The sequence below is a fragment of the Abramis brama genome (genome assembly GCF_963993115.1).
Source record: "Abramis brama genome assembly, chromosome: 25".
In the NCBI taxonomy this organism is placed as follows: domain Eukaryota; kingdom Metazoa; phylum Chordata; class Actinopteri; order Cypriniformes; family Leuciscidae; genus Abramis; species Abramis brama.
The window spans coordinates 13146161-13163966 of record NC_139987.1 but is presented as its reverse complement, the minus strand read 5'-3'; positions in this window follow the sequence as shown (position 1 = coordinate 13163966).

The following is a 17806-nucleotide window of genomic DNA, read 5'->3' as shown; positions in this document are numbered from 1 at the left end:
GGAAGGAGCGCAGTGCATGCAGTGACATCATGTCATAATCACATGTAATAAAATATCTAACTTTATCACTATAAATATAAACAAATAAGATGGCTTTTAGTACTCACTATCAAGCTAGCATATCGATACTGGTAAAGTTTAAAATATATTTTGTTTGATTCGGTAACAAGCTATATTTAGGCTATAGGTAACGAGCTATATTCATAAGGCAAAGCTAAAAACAGGTTGCATTGATACACGTTTTTCCATTACCATCAGTTAAACTGTGATGAAGGTGAATTTCGTGTAAGAGTCATAACATATACGGTGTTTTGCATGTAAGAGTTTCCATGATGAAAACATTGTTGACTCTGATGAGGACTAACGTTACACTCCGGTGACAAGTACCGCATCGTCGGTTTGAGGACAGGTCCGGGGTCGAGGGCGAAGCAGAGGAGGTCGTTCAAGAGTGCGGGCAACCAGGGTCCGAGGAAGTAGTTTTTGCCTTGTTTGCCTTCGCTGACTGCATATGCAGGTGCTTTTTTTGATTTTGAATGCTCTTTCTCTGCCATAATTTTACTCTTCATAGGTTCCGCGCCTCTCTTGCACTCCTCAAATCAAACGGGTGCGCACGCATATGGGCAGATCTAGCAACAGTGGTGGTAGCCTTGGTTGCGAGAGTAAGTGACAGTCGCCCAAACCAATCAATTGTTTCATCCCGAATGGAAATAATGAGCTGTGTTTATTGCAGATTAAAAGGTCTACAGTCACTCGATTTTTATACTCTCTTTTTCAGAGCACTTACATTTTAATTATGTATTGGTATATAAAGACAGTTTAAACAAATTTGAAAAAAAGTTTTAAATAAAAATCCTACCTACCCTACCTTTAATTTTATATTTAAGTTTTTTTCACTAAAAGAATTTAGTATTTGACTAACCAGTCATAAAGAGACAGCGCTCATAAAGATAATAAACGATATTCGCTTAAATACTGATACAGGCAAATTATCAGTGCTGGTACTACTCGATCTCAGTGCTGCATTTGACATTGTCGATCACAACATACTTCTTGACAGGCTGGAAAACTGGGTGGGGCTTTCTGGGATAGTCCTAAAATTGTTCAGGTCATACTTAGGAGGAAGAGGTTATTATGTGAGTATAGGAGACCATAAGTCTGAGTGGACATCCATGACATGCGGAGTCCCTCAAGCCTCAATTCTTGCGCCACCCCTGTTCAACCTGTATATGCTCCCAATGAGCCAAATAATGAAAAAGAACCAAAATGCTTACCACAGCTATGCAGACGACAGATCTACTTAGCCCTATCGCCTAATGATTACAGCCCCATTGACTCCCTGTGCCAATGCATTGATGAAGACAACAGTTGGATGTGCCAAAACTTTCTTCAGTTAAACAAAGACAAAACTGAAGTCACTGCGTTTGGAAACAAAGATGAAGTTCTCAAGGTGAACGCATACCTTCACTCTAGGGGTCAAACAACAAAAAATCAAGTCAGGAATCTTGGTGTGTCACTAGAGTCAGACCTTAGTTTCAGTAGTCATGTCAAAGCAATAACTAAATCAGCATACTATCATCTGAAAAATATAGCAAGAATTAGATGCTTTGTTTCCAGACAAGCCTTCCCAAAAAGACCATAAGCCATTTGCAGCTCATACAGAACGCTGCTGCCAGGATTCTGAGCAGAACCAGAAAATATGAACATATCACACCTGTCCTCAGGTCTTTACACTGGCTCCCAGTTAGACTTTAAAGTATTATTACTGGTATATAAATCATTCAATGGCCTAGGACCTCAATACATTGCAGATATGCTCACTGAATATAAACCAAACAGATCATTAGGATCACATCAGCTAGAAATACCAAGGGTTCACTCTAAGCATGGCGAGTCCGCTTTTAGCCATTATGCCAGCCGCAGCTGGAACCAGCATTTGTGAAATTTCTATCAAAATATTTGAGAATGGATAGTTAAACTAATCTGTTTCAAGAACCACAAATATTACTTAATTCGAATCAATATTATTAATATATTTAACACACTCTTAAGAAATTTAGTAAGTTTACTCAGTTAAAACAATGCACCCCTCCTCCACCCTCTGAGGTGACGACAACTCAACGGTTGAGTGAGTGCGGGCTGTTTGAACTCTCTCCAGTCTCCAGAACAGTTCTCTCTTCTCAGCGTTGCAGAATTGGTGCATTTCCTCTGTGAAATTCAGGTGTGTATATGTTTTATTTTATCTTTTATTTTATAAAATCATTACTGTGCTTTAAATCATTTTATTTAATGCAAAACAACATACTGGGACGCAATGTGAGTCACCCAGTGGTGGAAAGTAACTAATTACAAATACTTTCGTTACAGTACTTGAGTAGATTTTTAGATTTTTTCGACTTTTTTGAGTATAATTAAATTGTGCTACTTTTACTTTTACTTGAGTAGAATAAAAATAAAGTATTCAACTTCGCTACATTTATTTTTCACCAAAAGTACAGAGTACTTTGATGCCGACAGAGCTACAGGGCGAGCTAACATTTCACAAACACTTTTCAAACTACTGCGTGTGGTGGAGGCTGAGCCTCCCCAAAAACCCCAAAAAGTGCATCCATTCATGATAAAAAAAAAAAATACTCCACACGGCTCCCGTGGGTTAATAAAGGCCTTCGGAAGTGAAGCCATGGGTTTTTGAAAAATACCCATATTTATAACCGCCAGAGGTACGCAAATTGACTTGCGCCACAAGAGTGCGGTGACACATACTGTGACACATGTATGACGTAGGATGTACTGTAGGAGTATCGTGAACTTAGACGCCTCTCACGGCTCAAACAAATAGGGCCGTGCAACAAACTGAAGCTGCTCTTCTATAATATACATTGTGTGTCGGGTCAGGAGTTAGTCTTCCACCGTAAATCGATGCGTATGGTCGTCTGGTTTTAAATATGGGTATTTTCCTTACACAAACACATGGCTTCACTTCAGAAGGCCTTTATTAACCCCCTGGAGTAAAAGTGGAGCACATTTATCATGGATGGATGCACTTTTTTGGGCTTCAAATTTTCTCCAGCCATTCACTGCCATTATAAAGCTTGGAAGAGACAGGACATTTTTTAATATAACTCTGATTGTTTTCATCTGAAAGAAGAATGTCATATACACTTAGGATGAATTGAGGGTGAATAAATCTGGGGATAATTTTCCTTTTGGGGTGAACTATCCCTTTAAAGACATACATCACTCTTATGAAAATACCGGAGATAGCATGATGAACACAGGTATATTATCGCTATCATGTGTTTGTCTTCAGTTTCATCTCTATTTGCATGTTATTATATCCATATTGGCATTTCCTGAAACGTCATAAGTGAATCTCTTCTATGAATCTCACTTGTGGACTTTCTGCGCGAGGTATGAATCAGTATGTACTGGGCTTCCAGTATGAATGAAACAGAATGGACATGAGAGTGTTTAGCACTCCATATTGCTATCATCTCCCCATTTTGGGTAAAAATAGAAAAATAATACTAAAGTACTTTGTAACGTAGTTACTTGAGTAGTTTTTAAGCAAACTACTTATTTACTCTTACTTGAGTCATATTATTTTTCAGTACTTCTACTTGTACTCAAGTAAATTATTACTTAAGTAGCAATACTTTTACTTAAGTACAGTTTTTTAGTACTCTTTCCACCACTGCTGAGTCACCTAAACGAGTCTGTCTTTTCGGTTGAAATGCCTGATGGCTTGCATAAAACACATAATTTTATTCCTAAAGATAATGAATATAACTCATTTGGATGATAAATGTTCTCAGAACTGTGCACTGTTTGTTTATTGGCAGGTTATGGAGTCGCAGCATCTTTCGGATATGAGTGAAACGCAGGACGGTGGTCTGAAGTTCGAAGTTCACCCGCAGAGTTGATTACACTTGAATTAGGCTACCAGAATGTTTAAATGTTTCATTTTTCCTTCTAAAATGTTTTTTTTTACATGAGTTTAAATGTAGGCAACATTGTATACATGTTAAAACAGTGTAAAATATGCTGTGTTGATGTAACGTCACTCATCAACAATAAAGGCCAATGTCATGTATACCAGTGGTTGTATGGAATACTATTTTACAAAGGTTTAGAGAAAATAAAAAAGTGAATATTACTCATAAATATTAGTTTTTTTAATGTTTTTCCCCAATTATTTCTACTCAATTTTATTTGTTAATGTACCAGATGCAGTTACTCAGACCTACTTCATTTTTGTACTTACATTTACTCAGTTTATACAGTGTATTGTAATTGATTTCACTGCTTTAAAATTTAATCAATATTCTTAAGTGTAAAATGTTTCACCAAAAAAAAACTGAGTAAATCATAGTAAAACTTTTTCTCATGCATCATCTTTTATTTTCAGTCTCTCTGAAAAGCCTGCGTCAAACTGTGTCTTGCTTAAAAACAAATCCGCCGTAAAATGAAGCGAATAACTGAACAGTCTCTTAATGACACAATCTGACTGGAACCTTGTTAACAATAAAGTTAATCAGCGCTTTCTTAATGTTAGGATCACAAGGATGGCAATGCAAAGTCTGTTTTTCCAAAACTTGATACTGCAAAACGTCTCATATTTACTACTAAATGACACAAATGATGTGAATCGGGCTAAAAGGCAATGTGGAAGTAGGCGTTGATCTTCTGCAGAGTCAGTCTTTCGACGCCTTATCAATGTTAGCATGGTTGTAGACAGACAGATTAAGATCAAGATAAAGTTCAAATGCAGGGTTTAATAATAACCCAACAGGGGAAATAACAGGAGGTAGTAAAAACACATTCACAAACGCTAACTAAAATGAGACCGGACAAACACTGATATGGTGATAACCTACATGACGAATAGTTGTGATGATGATTAGTGTCAATCGGAACTGATGATTGGGGGGAAACTCAAAGTCCATGGAAATGAAACTAAGAACACACACCTAAATAAGTGTAATAATCAGTCGTTTTCTGAGCTTGGTTTTAATAAAAGCTGTTTTTGGACAAATGAGGAAGTTTCGAGTTCTGAAACTCACAGGATATTTTGATAGTACAATGACCTCTTATGTGTCAAAAGATCAAGGAAATTTTGAATTCTCAATACATGACGCCTATAAAACACTTATTTTGTGTTATACCCTGCATTATGAAAGCACTTGTCACAGTCATCTAGACATGATATTCTAGGGTAGCCAAGCTGAAGCTGCTGATAAGAAGACAATGCCCCCTTCTGGTCCGGAGTATGTTCATCCACTTGACCAAGGGTGCCCAATCCAGCTCCTGGAGGGCCACTGCAGTTTAGCCCCAACCCATATTAAGCACGCCTAAAACAGCTAATCATGGTCTTCAGGACCTCTACTAGAAATTTTTAGGCTGGTGTGTTGAAGGAGTTTGGAGCTAAACTCTCTAGGACGTTGGCCCTCCAGGAGCAGGATGAGACACTAGCTTTTTAACTAGATCAGATCCACCCTTCAATATCTCTCTTCACTCACCTTGCCATATTCCAAACAAACTGATGGTTGAATAGATTTTTGTCAGTAAATCAAGATGATGCCTGATTATTTTAGCAGCATGATTGCACAAAATTCAAAATTTAGAATATTATAGTTACTTTTTTGAGTGTCAGGTGAGGTTTATTCTGTGAACAGAAGTAGAATACAATATGCATCTCATTAGGACCAGTTGTTGTAAATGATTCAGTTAAACTGCTATTTTGTATAGAGTAAACACGTTGTAAATGCGAGTCACAATGGGAGTCGACCTAAATGGAATGCTGTAAATCAACGCTTTTCAAGACTGCTTAATTATAATAATCTTGAATATATTTTAGATTAATTCTGCAGACCTATGCCTGATTTAAGAAGAGATGCAAAGCACAGAATGAGTTCTTCACCAGGGAGGAATGAAGAGAGAAAGGACAGAGTGAGAAAGAGAGAAATGATGGGCAAGAAAGGTGGAAGGAGAGAGCTTGAATGTTTTTTTACTCGTCTCGCTCCAGGGGAGTTATGCGTGTAGATGTGTGTCAGCTGTCTTCCCTACTGCACCTTTTCTCTGTTGTGCAGGAGAATGCTACAAAAGCACATCTCACCCTAATGACTCTGATGAAAAGTGAATGTACTGGTTTATGGCTGAAACAGCTCTCTGTATAAGGTACATGAAGAAACTCCCTTGGAAAGTTTCGAAAATGAGGTGTTGTAGTTTCAAAAATGAGAAATTCGACTAATAATGTTTTTGTTGCCCAAGGGAAGGCTCGATTGATCTCAGCAAGATCATTACTTTGATAATAAATTATTTCACTAACTGCTCTAGAGGAATAACACTCAGACCATTACATTCATAACTAGCAGAAGCAAAAAAAAAAAAAAAAAGTAAAGTAAAAGTAAACTCATGCAAACTGACGAAAATTTCCTGGTTCCATTTCTGATTGAGCCAAGCAATGATGAGTCAGTCTCACGACATGAGTCACATAACAGTGCGTCACATAAAAACACATCATATTTTGAATGTAATTAAATGATAAAACATAGCCTCACAGAGATTTGTTGTAAATGAAAAAAGGCTGTTATTGTACAAGTGTGGATCTAATGTTATCTGAAATTGGAAGGCATGTTATTACAACGTGAACCTGACCTGAATTTAGCAAGCAATTCCAACCTGGATCATATTACACTTGCGTCTATTTAATGACATGCAAATTGTTTGCCAGCATTTTGGGTTTTAGCGAAAACCTCAATTCGATCTGGTTATTTACGCATCTAATGTTGAATGCATATAATTATGATTATCTCTTGCCAAAAGTTTCATCACACTCGCTCCAGTCATTTTTCTGATCACACATAATCCAGTTTTGCCTTTTGATATACAACTTCACAAGAGAGTCTGACTCATGCAACTCATGTTGGATAGAACATCATGATTACATTTTGATAATGACTAGAACAAAGTATCTCAGTTCAAACACCTTTAACTGTCAGGAATTCCTTATCATGTATGTAAATTTGATGTTAAAAAAAACAACTCTTAAGTGGGATAAGGCAATTTCCCAAATACCAAAAGAAACTAGTGGTCATTACAGTCATTCGAGCTTATTTCTTCCTCTGCTGTTCTGGTCTCTATATATCCAATCATTTCATAGGTTGGAGACATTTTTCATTCATTTTTGCACCTTCTTGTCTTCAATACAAGGAGAGAATGGCTTCTGAAGAGCTTTAAAGTGGGACTGGCTTGCGTTTAGAGCACAAATCACTCCAATTTCAAAATGTGGACTCATCCATTTTGTGTTTGAGTGTGCACAAGTGGGCATGTGTATGTGCCTCTGAGTGACTTTGTTTCATGTGTTTAGGAGCTACTCAACTACAGAAAGCTGGAAGGCCACACTCCTAATTTTCCACAAAATTAAATACTAAAATGTTTATAATTTGACAGAAACAGGTCATATTTTTTAAATCACCATATTGCAAACACAGCTTCAAATTATAAATTGTGATGTTGGTTGGCAACCATTACAATTTTTTGAACCGTTTTAAAAATGTTGGAACGTGTCAAAACTAAATAACCCTCATTATAATTAACGAACAATAGTTTGAAAATGTTGCAACGTGTCAAAACTAAATAACTGTCATTATAATTAACAAACCTGCCTACACTTGAAGTGCTATGACAATTTACAGAACAGAACAGATAATAGTTTTCTGTTTGATGCTGCATTGAATCACACCTTGAATATAAAGCAGTAAAAATGGTATAGCAGAATCTCATTTGACCCACAAAAAACTGCTTGAGGGCTGCTTTCAGTAAAAAAACAAAACAGCCAGCTTATTCCCTGAAGATAAAATTGCTCCTTTGATTGTTTTTAAAGAAATAAAAAAGATGTTCGTAGATGTCTGAATAGAAACTCTCTCCTCCACCTCCTACATCCTTTACATTCTCACTTCACTTATGAAGAGTGTTCTGAAGAAAACTCTTACCTAACATGAAGAGGAAGATCATCGTGGGTAAAATGAAGAGCTGCTGGCTAAAATGTCAAGATTAACAACCCCATACAATCTCTGGATTCAAGAAGCACAATTCAAAGAGAATCTACTGGTTAGTAACAAGAGTGAAGAGAACTCTTTATTATGGGCCTGCATCTGATACACAGAAATAGAAAACAAGCGATACTTCAAAAACAATGAAGTATACTGCATGTACTTACATTCAGAAAAGGATGCAAAGGAAATGTAACAATGAATGGTGTGATATAAAATCGAGCTAATGGATGCACAAACAAAAACAATAGCAACATCACAACACAGAGCTCTTCAGCTTTATGTTAACGGTCAAGCAGCTCAAACAGTACATCAAGGTCAAGGGTTTGAATGTACGTCATAATGCAATGTACGTTTCTTTGGATAAAAGCAACTGACAACTGCATAAATGCATAGGTTTATGCATATACTGAATAAGCGGTTAATTGTGTGTCAGTCCTAAAGACCTGAAGGCACAATTTTCCTCACGCCATGCCTGATATATTCACCTTTTCATCTCTATTTTTGCTCATTTAAGAAGTGTAAGGTATGCTCTGCTGTGAGGAGAGGAAAAGCTTGAGGAAAGGGTCAAATGAAATTAACCTGAATCAGATTTGAAGCACCCTGATTCATTCCTGTTCTGGTGCACAGTGTGACCTCAGTCCAACAGAGCGCAGAACCTCATCGGATTCGTCACCAGATGCATAACCGTTACATCATCAGAAACACACATGTGCACGCGCACACATGCTACACACTTACAAACACATAGTACTCACATGCGGGCAATCCCTAGGAAATGTCACATCGCATTTAAATCAAAAATGGCTTCACTAGGTCTAACTGCTATTTTATGTCAATAATATGCACATGCCACACAGTTTAACACAGTGGCTTTGTTTTCCACTCTGTATTTAAGCCCTCATGCATTTGCATAAGCCATGTACGGTTTTTCGGCCTTTGGCCTGAAACAGCCAGAAAGCACTTAGCAACTCACCTCGGTGACTCACTCACAAGTGATTAGCAACTGTGATTGAGTTAGAGGAGGAAGAACTATTTTCCATGCGGAAAACAAGATGGAGAGTGCACTGGCGTTTCACTGCCAAGACATTAGGAATCATTTGCACATGAAATATCAAGCCTCTTTATCATCTGTGTTTTTCAACAAAAACTTTTTTATTTTTATTTAAAGGTGCTCTAAGCGATGTTGGGTGACATCACTTCTTGTTGACGTTCGAAGTATTCTCAAACAAAACGGAGGCTAGCTCGACCCTCCCTCCTCCTCATTCCATCCCGTCCCCTCCACCTCCCTTCCGTGCTTCCTGAAACAGTCATGAACGAGTCGAAGACTTTTCCGATGTAAATTCGGGACTTCGCGTGTTCCTTCTCCTTTTCCCTATTCTTTGCTATTTGCTCATCAGAACATCGTCTCTTTGGTCGTGTGTCGGCCATATCAAAATTCAAGAGAATATAATTCTAACGTTAGTCGTTGTCTAGGACATCTCTCCTCTAGCTAGCTTACCTTTTCATGCTTCTCTCTCCTCCACTCCCCACACCCCCCTCATGTGCACGCGCACTAACCCCCCAAACCCCACCCCCAAATCATTCTTGTCGGTAATTGGCTGGAACACTGTTTGTTATGTTTCGTGGTCCAGGCTGGACACTTTTTCAGTGTGTTCAGGTGATAGGCAGCTAGCGGATAGTGAGGAGATGTTTGCTGTATGTGACAAAAAATGTTTCATCCTAAAAAACGCATGACATCGCTTAGAGCACCTTTAAAACAAGTGGCCTTAAAAAACTTAGTATAAAAAAAAAACTCTTGAACTGAGACGTAATCGGTACTAAAGCTGTAGTGCGTAATTTCAGTCAGGTGTTCCAACAAACCCCACAACCAGGGTTGCCAGGTCTCCATAACAAAACTAGCCCAACTAGCCCAAACTTCAGTCAAATATAATTTATGCAATATGTCCAACCTTTAACCTGCGGGTTGGGGCGGGAATTAATCCATGACAACAGTTTAAGGCCTTGTTTCATAGACAGGGCTTAGATTAAGCCAGGATTAGACCTTAGTTCAATTAGTACATTTAAGTAGCTTTTATAAATGTGTCTTAGAAAAAAAACATTACTGGTGTGCATCTTGAGACAAAACAATGGAACTGACGCATTTTAAGATATTTTAGTGCAAGTTGTTTTTCAGATAAAACAGCTCAATAATGCATTTTAATCTAGGACTAGTGTTTACTTTTGGGACTAGTCTGTGAAACCAGGGGTAAAAGTAGACCAATTATGCGTGAAAACAGCAGACTTGGCAACCCTGTCTACAACCTGCCACTGGTTGGACAAAAAAGTTAGCCCCACCCCCAAACTCCAGCCATTGTTTGACCTACTTTTGCTGTATTGGGCTGGTCAGGATAATAAAAAGTAGTGGCCAGTGAAAAAAAAAAATCCATGCTTTAAAATAGCTTGAATGTAACTACCCTTACTTCATTTAGTATACATGGAACAGTGAATATGCTAATTAGCCCCACCTCCCCTCGCTCACACACCAGCTCAGAGAATTCACTCGGCCAACTTACTGTAGTAAACGCTGCACAATGGTATTGTAACGATCACCAGCTGAAGCTGCCCTTGTGAGCCACCAGAGGGCAGTCCACATCAGACTATCATATTCACTCACTAACTACATTTCCCATAACTCACTGCCCGGACTCATCATCACTTATCACTGATCACATTCACCTGTACCTCATTCACTGATTGCATTCACCTGTCTCATCCTGTTAGTCTGTCTATATATACCTTGTTCATTCATTCACTCACCGCGAAGTCTTGTTAAGTGTTACACTGCATTTCTGAGCGTTTCCCTGGTCTTCTTGTTTCTTGGTTTTTGATATCTTGCCCTGTTCCCTGGATTACTCTCTTGCCTCTGGTCCCTGCCTGTTTTGTTTGTTTGTTTGTTTCTTTGTTTTGGACTGCTTTCCTGTGTATGACCCTAGCCTGTATGTTGGATTACGCCTCTGGATTGCCCCACAAAATAAAGCTGCATTTGGATCTCCTACTTCGTGTCTCTGAGCAGTACGTGACAGAAGACTTCGCCACACTTCAGATCCAGCAGCTATGACCTCCTGTAATACAGCAGTACGGATCTCACCTGATCTTCCCAGCATGAGCCGGGAGTTCGCTGGACAGATCGCGGCCTTAGCCCTGGATAGCCTCGATCTGTTCCAGTACACCTGGGGTTTTTTTGCTCTTGCTGCCTCTTGCTCTCTGGGTGACGAGGCTATTAAGTTATGTTACCGGCTGGGGGCTAAGGAGGTCGACCCGAGGGAGCTCCCCGATCTCTCTGGTCTGGATTGGAGAGAGGCACTCTCCAGATGTCTGGAGAGCTTCCTTCCGTGGCACCCCCGTCCAGCCGAGCCTGCACTTCACGCCAGTCCAGCCGAGCCCGCACTTCACGCCAGATCTGCCGAAGCCAAGACAGCAAGCGACATGCCCGCCAAGCTAGAGCCCTCTTCACTGCTGGTCCCGTTCAGCACAGAGCCCTCTTCACCGCTGGTCCCGTCCAGCACAGAGCCCTCTTCACTGCTGGTCCCGTTCAGCACAGAGCCCTCTTCACTGCTGGTCCCGTCCAGCACAGAGCCTTCACTGCTGGTCCCGTCCAGCACAGAGCCCTCTTCACCGCTGGTCCCGTCCAGCACAGAGCCCTCTTCACCGCTGGTTCCGTCCAGCACAGAGCCTTCACTGCTGGTCCCGCCCAGCTCAGAGCCCTCTTCGCCGCTGGTCCCGCCCAGCTCAGAGCCCTCTTCGCCGCTGGTCCCGTCCAGCTCAGAGCCCTCTTCGCCGCTGGTTCCGTCCAGCTCAAAGCCTTCTTCTTCGCTGGTCCTAACCAGCTCAGAGTCCTCTTCGCCGCTGGTCCTACCCAGCTCAAAGCCCTCGCCGCCACTGGTCCCGTCAAGCTCAGAGTGCGCTTCTGCTGATCCAGAGACTGTTCACGTCGCTTCTGCTGATCCAGAGACTGTTCACGTCGCTTCTGCCGATCCAGAGAGTGAGCTTCACGTCACTTCTGCTGATCCAGAGACTGTTCACGTCACTTCTGCCGATCCAGAGACTGAGCTTCACGTCACTTCTGCCGATCCAGAGATTGAGCTTCACGTCACTTCTGCCGATCCAGAGACTGAGCTTCACGTCACTTCTGCCGATCCAGAGACTGAGCTTCACGTCACTTCTGCCGATCCAGAGACTGAGCTTCACGTCACTTCTGCCGACCCAGAGACTGAGCTTCACGTCACGTCCGCCCGTCAAGTGTCTCGTCCCGCCGAGACTGAATCTGTTCCTGAGCCTGAAACTGATCCGGATACTGAGCTTGAATCTGTTCCTCTTCCTCTTTCTGCACCTGTGTCTCCAGACACGATGACCTCCGCCACCGAACCAGTGTCTCAGGACAAGAGGGCCGACTCCACGCCTGTGTCTTCGGACAAGGTGGCAGACGCCACGCCTGTGTCTTCGGACAAGATGGCCGACTCCACGCCTGTGTCCTCGGACAAGATGGCCGACTCCACGCCTGTGTCTTCGGACAAGATGGCCGACTCCACGCCTGTGTCTTCGGACAAGATGGCCGACTCCACGCCTGTGTCTTCGGACAAGATGGCCGACTCCACGCCTGTGTCTTCGGACAAGATGGCCGACTCCACGCCTGTGTCTTCGGACAAGATGGCCGACTCCACGCCTGTGTCTTCGGACAAGATGGCCACCGCCGAGCCAGTGTTTCAGGACAAGATGGTCTCCGCTGAGCCGGTGTCTGTTCCTGTCCCTGTGTCTGTTCCTGTACCTGAGCCGGTGTCTGTTCCTGTCCTTGAGCCGGTGTCTGTTCCTGTCCCTGTGTCTGTTCCTGTTCCTGAGCCGGTGTCTGTTCCTGTGCCCTGGCCGCCTGAAGGGTCGTCTCCTCCCTGGCCGCCTGAAGGGTCTTCTCCTCCCTGGCCGCCTGAAGGGTCGTCTCCTCCCTGGCCGCCTGAAGGGTCGTCTCCTCCCTGGCCGCCTGAAGGGTCGTCTCCTCCCTGGCCGCCTGAAGGGTCGTCTCCTCCCTGGCCGCCTGAAGGGTCGTCTCCTCCCTGGCCGCCTGAAGGGTCGTCTCCTCCCTGGCCGCCTGAAGGGTCGTCTCCTCCCTGGTCGCCTGAAGGGTCGTCTCCTCCCTGGTCGCCTGAAGGGTCGTCTCCTCCCTGGTCGCCTGCACAGCCTGCTCCGCCCTGGCCGCCTGCACAGCCTGCTCCGCCTGCTCCGCCCTGGCCGCCTGCACAGCCTGCTCCGCCCTGGCCTTCTGCCCTGCCGGAGTCTTCAGGCCCTCTTCCGCTCCACGGGCCTGGCCCCCCGTCCCGCCCCCGGATCCGCCTCAGACCCACCACCCTCCTGGACTTTTGTTTTCTGAGGAGTGTCTGGAATCCACTCCTTAGGTGGGGGGCTATGTAATGTTTCCTGTCCTGTGTTTCCCTTGTCTTGTGTGCACTTTTGTTATTTCCTGTTCTGTGTCATGTTTTGTAGTCCTTTGTAGTTTTTCTTGCTTATTAGATCTCCCAGGTGTTTCTAATTAGCCACACCCCCTTGTTATCTTGTTTAGCTTGTTTGTCTGTGTATTTAAACCCCTGTGCTTCAGTTGTTGGTTGTCGGTCGTTGTTTAATGTAGCTGTTACCTGTTCATGTCCTGAGTTCCGTGTTCCGCCTGGATTACCTGTTTGTTTTATTAAATGTATGCTTGCACTTGGATTCTCTCTCTGCTTCATCCTTGCCTCAGCGTGACAGGTATCACTCTTTACAATGTTGGACACATAACAGTAATTAATATGATTAGCCTTTTGCTTGACTATATTATCAAACAGCTAATAATGTCTTGCTAATGTTACACAAACCATGTTCCCGTTCTCCATCTCAGAGTCAGGCAGCTGCCTTCTAACAATCATCAGAAACGCTTTGAACAACTCAGAACGTCAGTGGAGAAAGGCATATAGTTCATCATAACATCGTAATATATATCATACACCCGCTATATTGCTAAATCTACCCGATATTTCATATCAACAGGAAAAAATACAGCTTCACGGCATAGTAATGATATGCTAAAGCCCGCTGGCACGTTGACATGATTAGTTACAAGGTAGTTTGTGATGTCAGAAACGCCTGCAATTTCAAACAACAAATTTTTTTTTCACTGCAGTTTTAAAGAGAAAACACTCAACAATGGTGTTGACTTACGAATTTGCACATGGTTTGTCTTAAAGCATATTAAAAATACCACATAGACATATAAACAACATTAAAAACTTGATTTTCACCACAGGGGGACTTTAACACTATTCAGGCTAATCAAACTTAGAAATTGATAAATATATTTGTTCACAATCCCTAACTGCAAAGGCCGGTTCACACCAACAATGACGATTAGAACACCTAAGCAACCATATAGCAACACCTTATCATAGTGGTGAGAATGTAAAAATGTAGTTCTTATTTCAATACTTAAAGGTTTTGCCATTGTTTTTACATATCAGCTATTTCTACCTTCATTTAGTTTGGTGCTAATATTCTCTGGCACGGGTTCAACTAGTGAAAGGTGGCCAGCTGTGTCACAAGCATCAAATACGACAACCAAACTCTCTTTCAGTGAGCAAATGAGACACACAGTTAATATTCATGCAAATTCGAGATTAATCACCTACGCTTGATTATAATGACAGACGGTACAAAGCAAACAATCATGTGCAAATTAGCTTGTACTAATAGTGATTAATTACACCACATTGTCATTTCTGGTTATGGAAGTGCAGTCGTATTACAGACAGCTGATAAATGGTTAGTCAGATCAAAACCCTCTCCAGCCCTCTACAGTTTATCCATCTTTACAGGTGTGAGAGTACCTGAACGCAGAGTTTCAGAGAGTCATTACTGCTCACAGTTCAGTTAACACTGATCTGACATCAGCTGTGTGTGCTGAGATGAATGGCCCATCAAAGGAGACTCTCACTTCCTCTCTCTGTTATGACAGTGGGGACGCCTCGTATTCTCCAGCGACAGATCCGTTGGAAAGGCTTGACACTGGTTCACACCCCCACAGTCCTGCGTGCTCAGGTATGGCCCATTGAGACAAGTTGAGTCATGGATCAGTTTCGTTGGGTATTAGCCATGTTGCGGTCTCAAAGGGGGGTGGTGAAGTCACCAGGATTACATAGTCATCTCTAGTGAGGGATTCACATGACAGCAGATTTACATGCATTACATTTGTGAAAATTATGGGTCTGAAACCCACAGACAAACACTTTGATTGTTTTTGGGTCCTCTAGAGAATTCCAGCAGTCTCTCAGTAAGGAAATTAGTCATTACTCAGTCACGGATTGGCTCCCACAACACACGCTGCTGCAAGAGGCTGTTTGCAGTTGAATAGGCAAGGCAAGGCAAGGCAAGGCAAGTTTATTTATATAGCACATTTCATACACAGTGGCAATTCAAAGTGCTTTACATAGAAGAAATTAAAATAATAAAAAGAAATAAGAATAATTAAAACAGTTTATAAAAATAAAAATAAAATACAGTACAGTACAAACAGTCGGACGAACATTGGCACAGTGCTCATTCATTAAATGCATAGCTAAACAGATGTGTTTTGAGTCTGGATTTGAATGTGACTACTGTAGGAGCACGTCTGATCTCCTCTGGAAGCTGGTTCCAGCTGCGGCTGGCATAATAGCTAAAAGCGGACTCGCCATGCTTAGAGTGAACCCTTGGTATTTCTAGCTGATATGATCCTAGTGATCTGAGTGATCTGTTGGGTTTATATTCAGTGAGCATATCTGCAATGTATTGAGGTCCTAGGCCATTGAATGATTTATATACCAGTAATAATACTTTAAAATCAATCCTAAATTTAACTGGGAGCCAGTGTAACCTGAGGACTGGTGTGATATATTCATATTTTCTGGTTCTGCTCAGAATCCTGGCGGCAGCGTTCTGTATGAGCTGCAACTGTCTTATGGTTTTTTTGGGAAGGCCAGTGAGGAGTCCATTACAATAATCCACCCTGCTGGTGATGAAAGCATGAACAAGTTTCTCTAAGTCTTGTCTGGAAACAAAGTATCTAATTCTTGCAATATTTTTTAGATGATAGTATGCTGATTTAGTTATTGCTTTGATATGACTACTGAAACTAAGGTCTGACTCTAGTGTCACACCAAGATTCCTGACTTGATTTTTAGTTGTTTGACCCCTAGAGTGAAGGTATGCGTTCACCTTGAGAACTTCATCTTTGTTTCCAAATGCAATAACTTCAGTTTTGTCTTTGTTTAACTGAAGAAAGTTTTGACACATCCAACTGTTGACTTCGTCAATGCATTGGCACAGGGAGTCAATGGGGCTGTAATCGTTAGGCGATAGGGCTAAGTAGATCTGTGTGTCGTCTGCATAGCTGTGGTAAGCAATTTGGTTCTTTTTCATTATTTGGCTCATTGGGAGCATATACAGGTTGAACAGGAGTGGCCCAAGAATTGAGCCTTGAGGGACTCCGCATGTCATAGATGTCCACTCAGACTTATGGTCTCCTATACTCACATAATAACCTCTACCATCTAAGTATGACCTGAACCATTTTAGGACTATCCCAGAAAGCCCCACCCAGTTTTCCAGCCTGTCAAGAAGTATGTTGTGATCGACAATGTCAAATGCAGCACTGAGGTCGAGTAGTACGAGCACTGATAATTTGCCTGAATCAGTATTTAAGCGAATATCGTTTATTATCTTTATGAGCGCTGTCTCTGTGCTGTGATGTGGTCGGAAACCAGATTGAAAATTGTCAAAGTATCCATTCGCGCATAAGAATTTGTTCAGCTGATTGAAGACAACTTTTTCAATGATCTTGCCTATGAAAGGAAGATTTGAGATCGGCCTATAGTTGCTTAATACGGTCTTATCCAGATTGTTCTTTTTCAGGAGGGGCTTGACAACTGCAGTTTTCAGGGAGTTTGGAAAACTCCCAGAGAGAAGTGAAGCATTTACCACTTCTAGAAGATCTGCTTCTAAACTGTTTAACACACTTTTGAAAAATGATGTGGGAAGAGTGTCAAGAGCACAGGTTGATGTTTTAAGGTGCTGTACGGTTTCTTCCAAAATTGTGCCATCAATTTCTTTGAAGTCAGACATAGTAACAACTTTCTCAGGTGGTTTGATGATCTGTCTGACCCCAGTGCAACTCAAGGATGTGCTGATCACCTTTCTGATATTATTGATTTTCTCAGAGAAGAAAGAGGCAAACTCACTGCACTTGTTGTCTGAGAGCATTTCACTGGGAATCTGGTTTGGGGGGTTTGTCAGTCTCTCTACAGTAGCAAAAAGAGTGCGTGTGTTGTTTAAATTACTGTTTATAATATTTGAGAAGAAAGTCTGTCTAGCTTTGCCTAGTTCCATATTAAAAGCATGGATGCAGTCTTTGTAGATGTTATAATGGACTACAAGTTTTGTCTTCCGCCATATTCGTTCTGCTTTTCTGCACTGGCTTTTAATATTTTGCACTGCTGTTGAGTTTCTCCAAGGTGCTTTTTGTCTGCCACTCTTCTTCCTGACTTTCACAGGAGCAATATCATCAATTACAGTTTTAACTTTTGAGTTAAAGGAATCAAGGAGAAAATCAACAGAGTCTGCAGAAATGCTTGGTGTTAAGGATATAGCCTTCATAAATAGTACACTAGTGTATTCATTTAAGAATATGGAACATGTTTGGGATGTTGGATGTTTACCGAGAC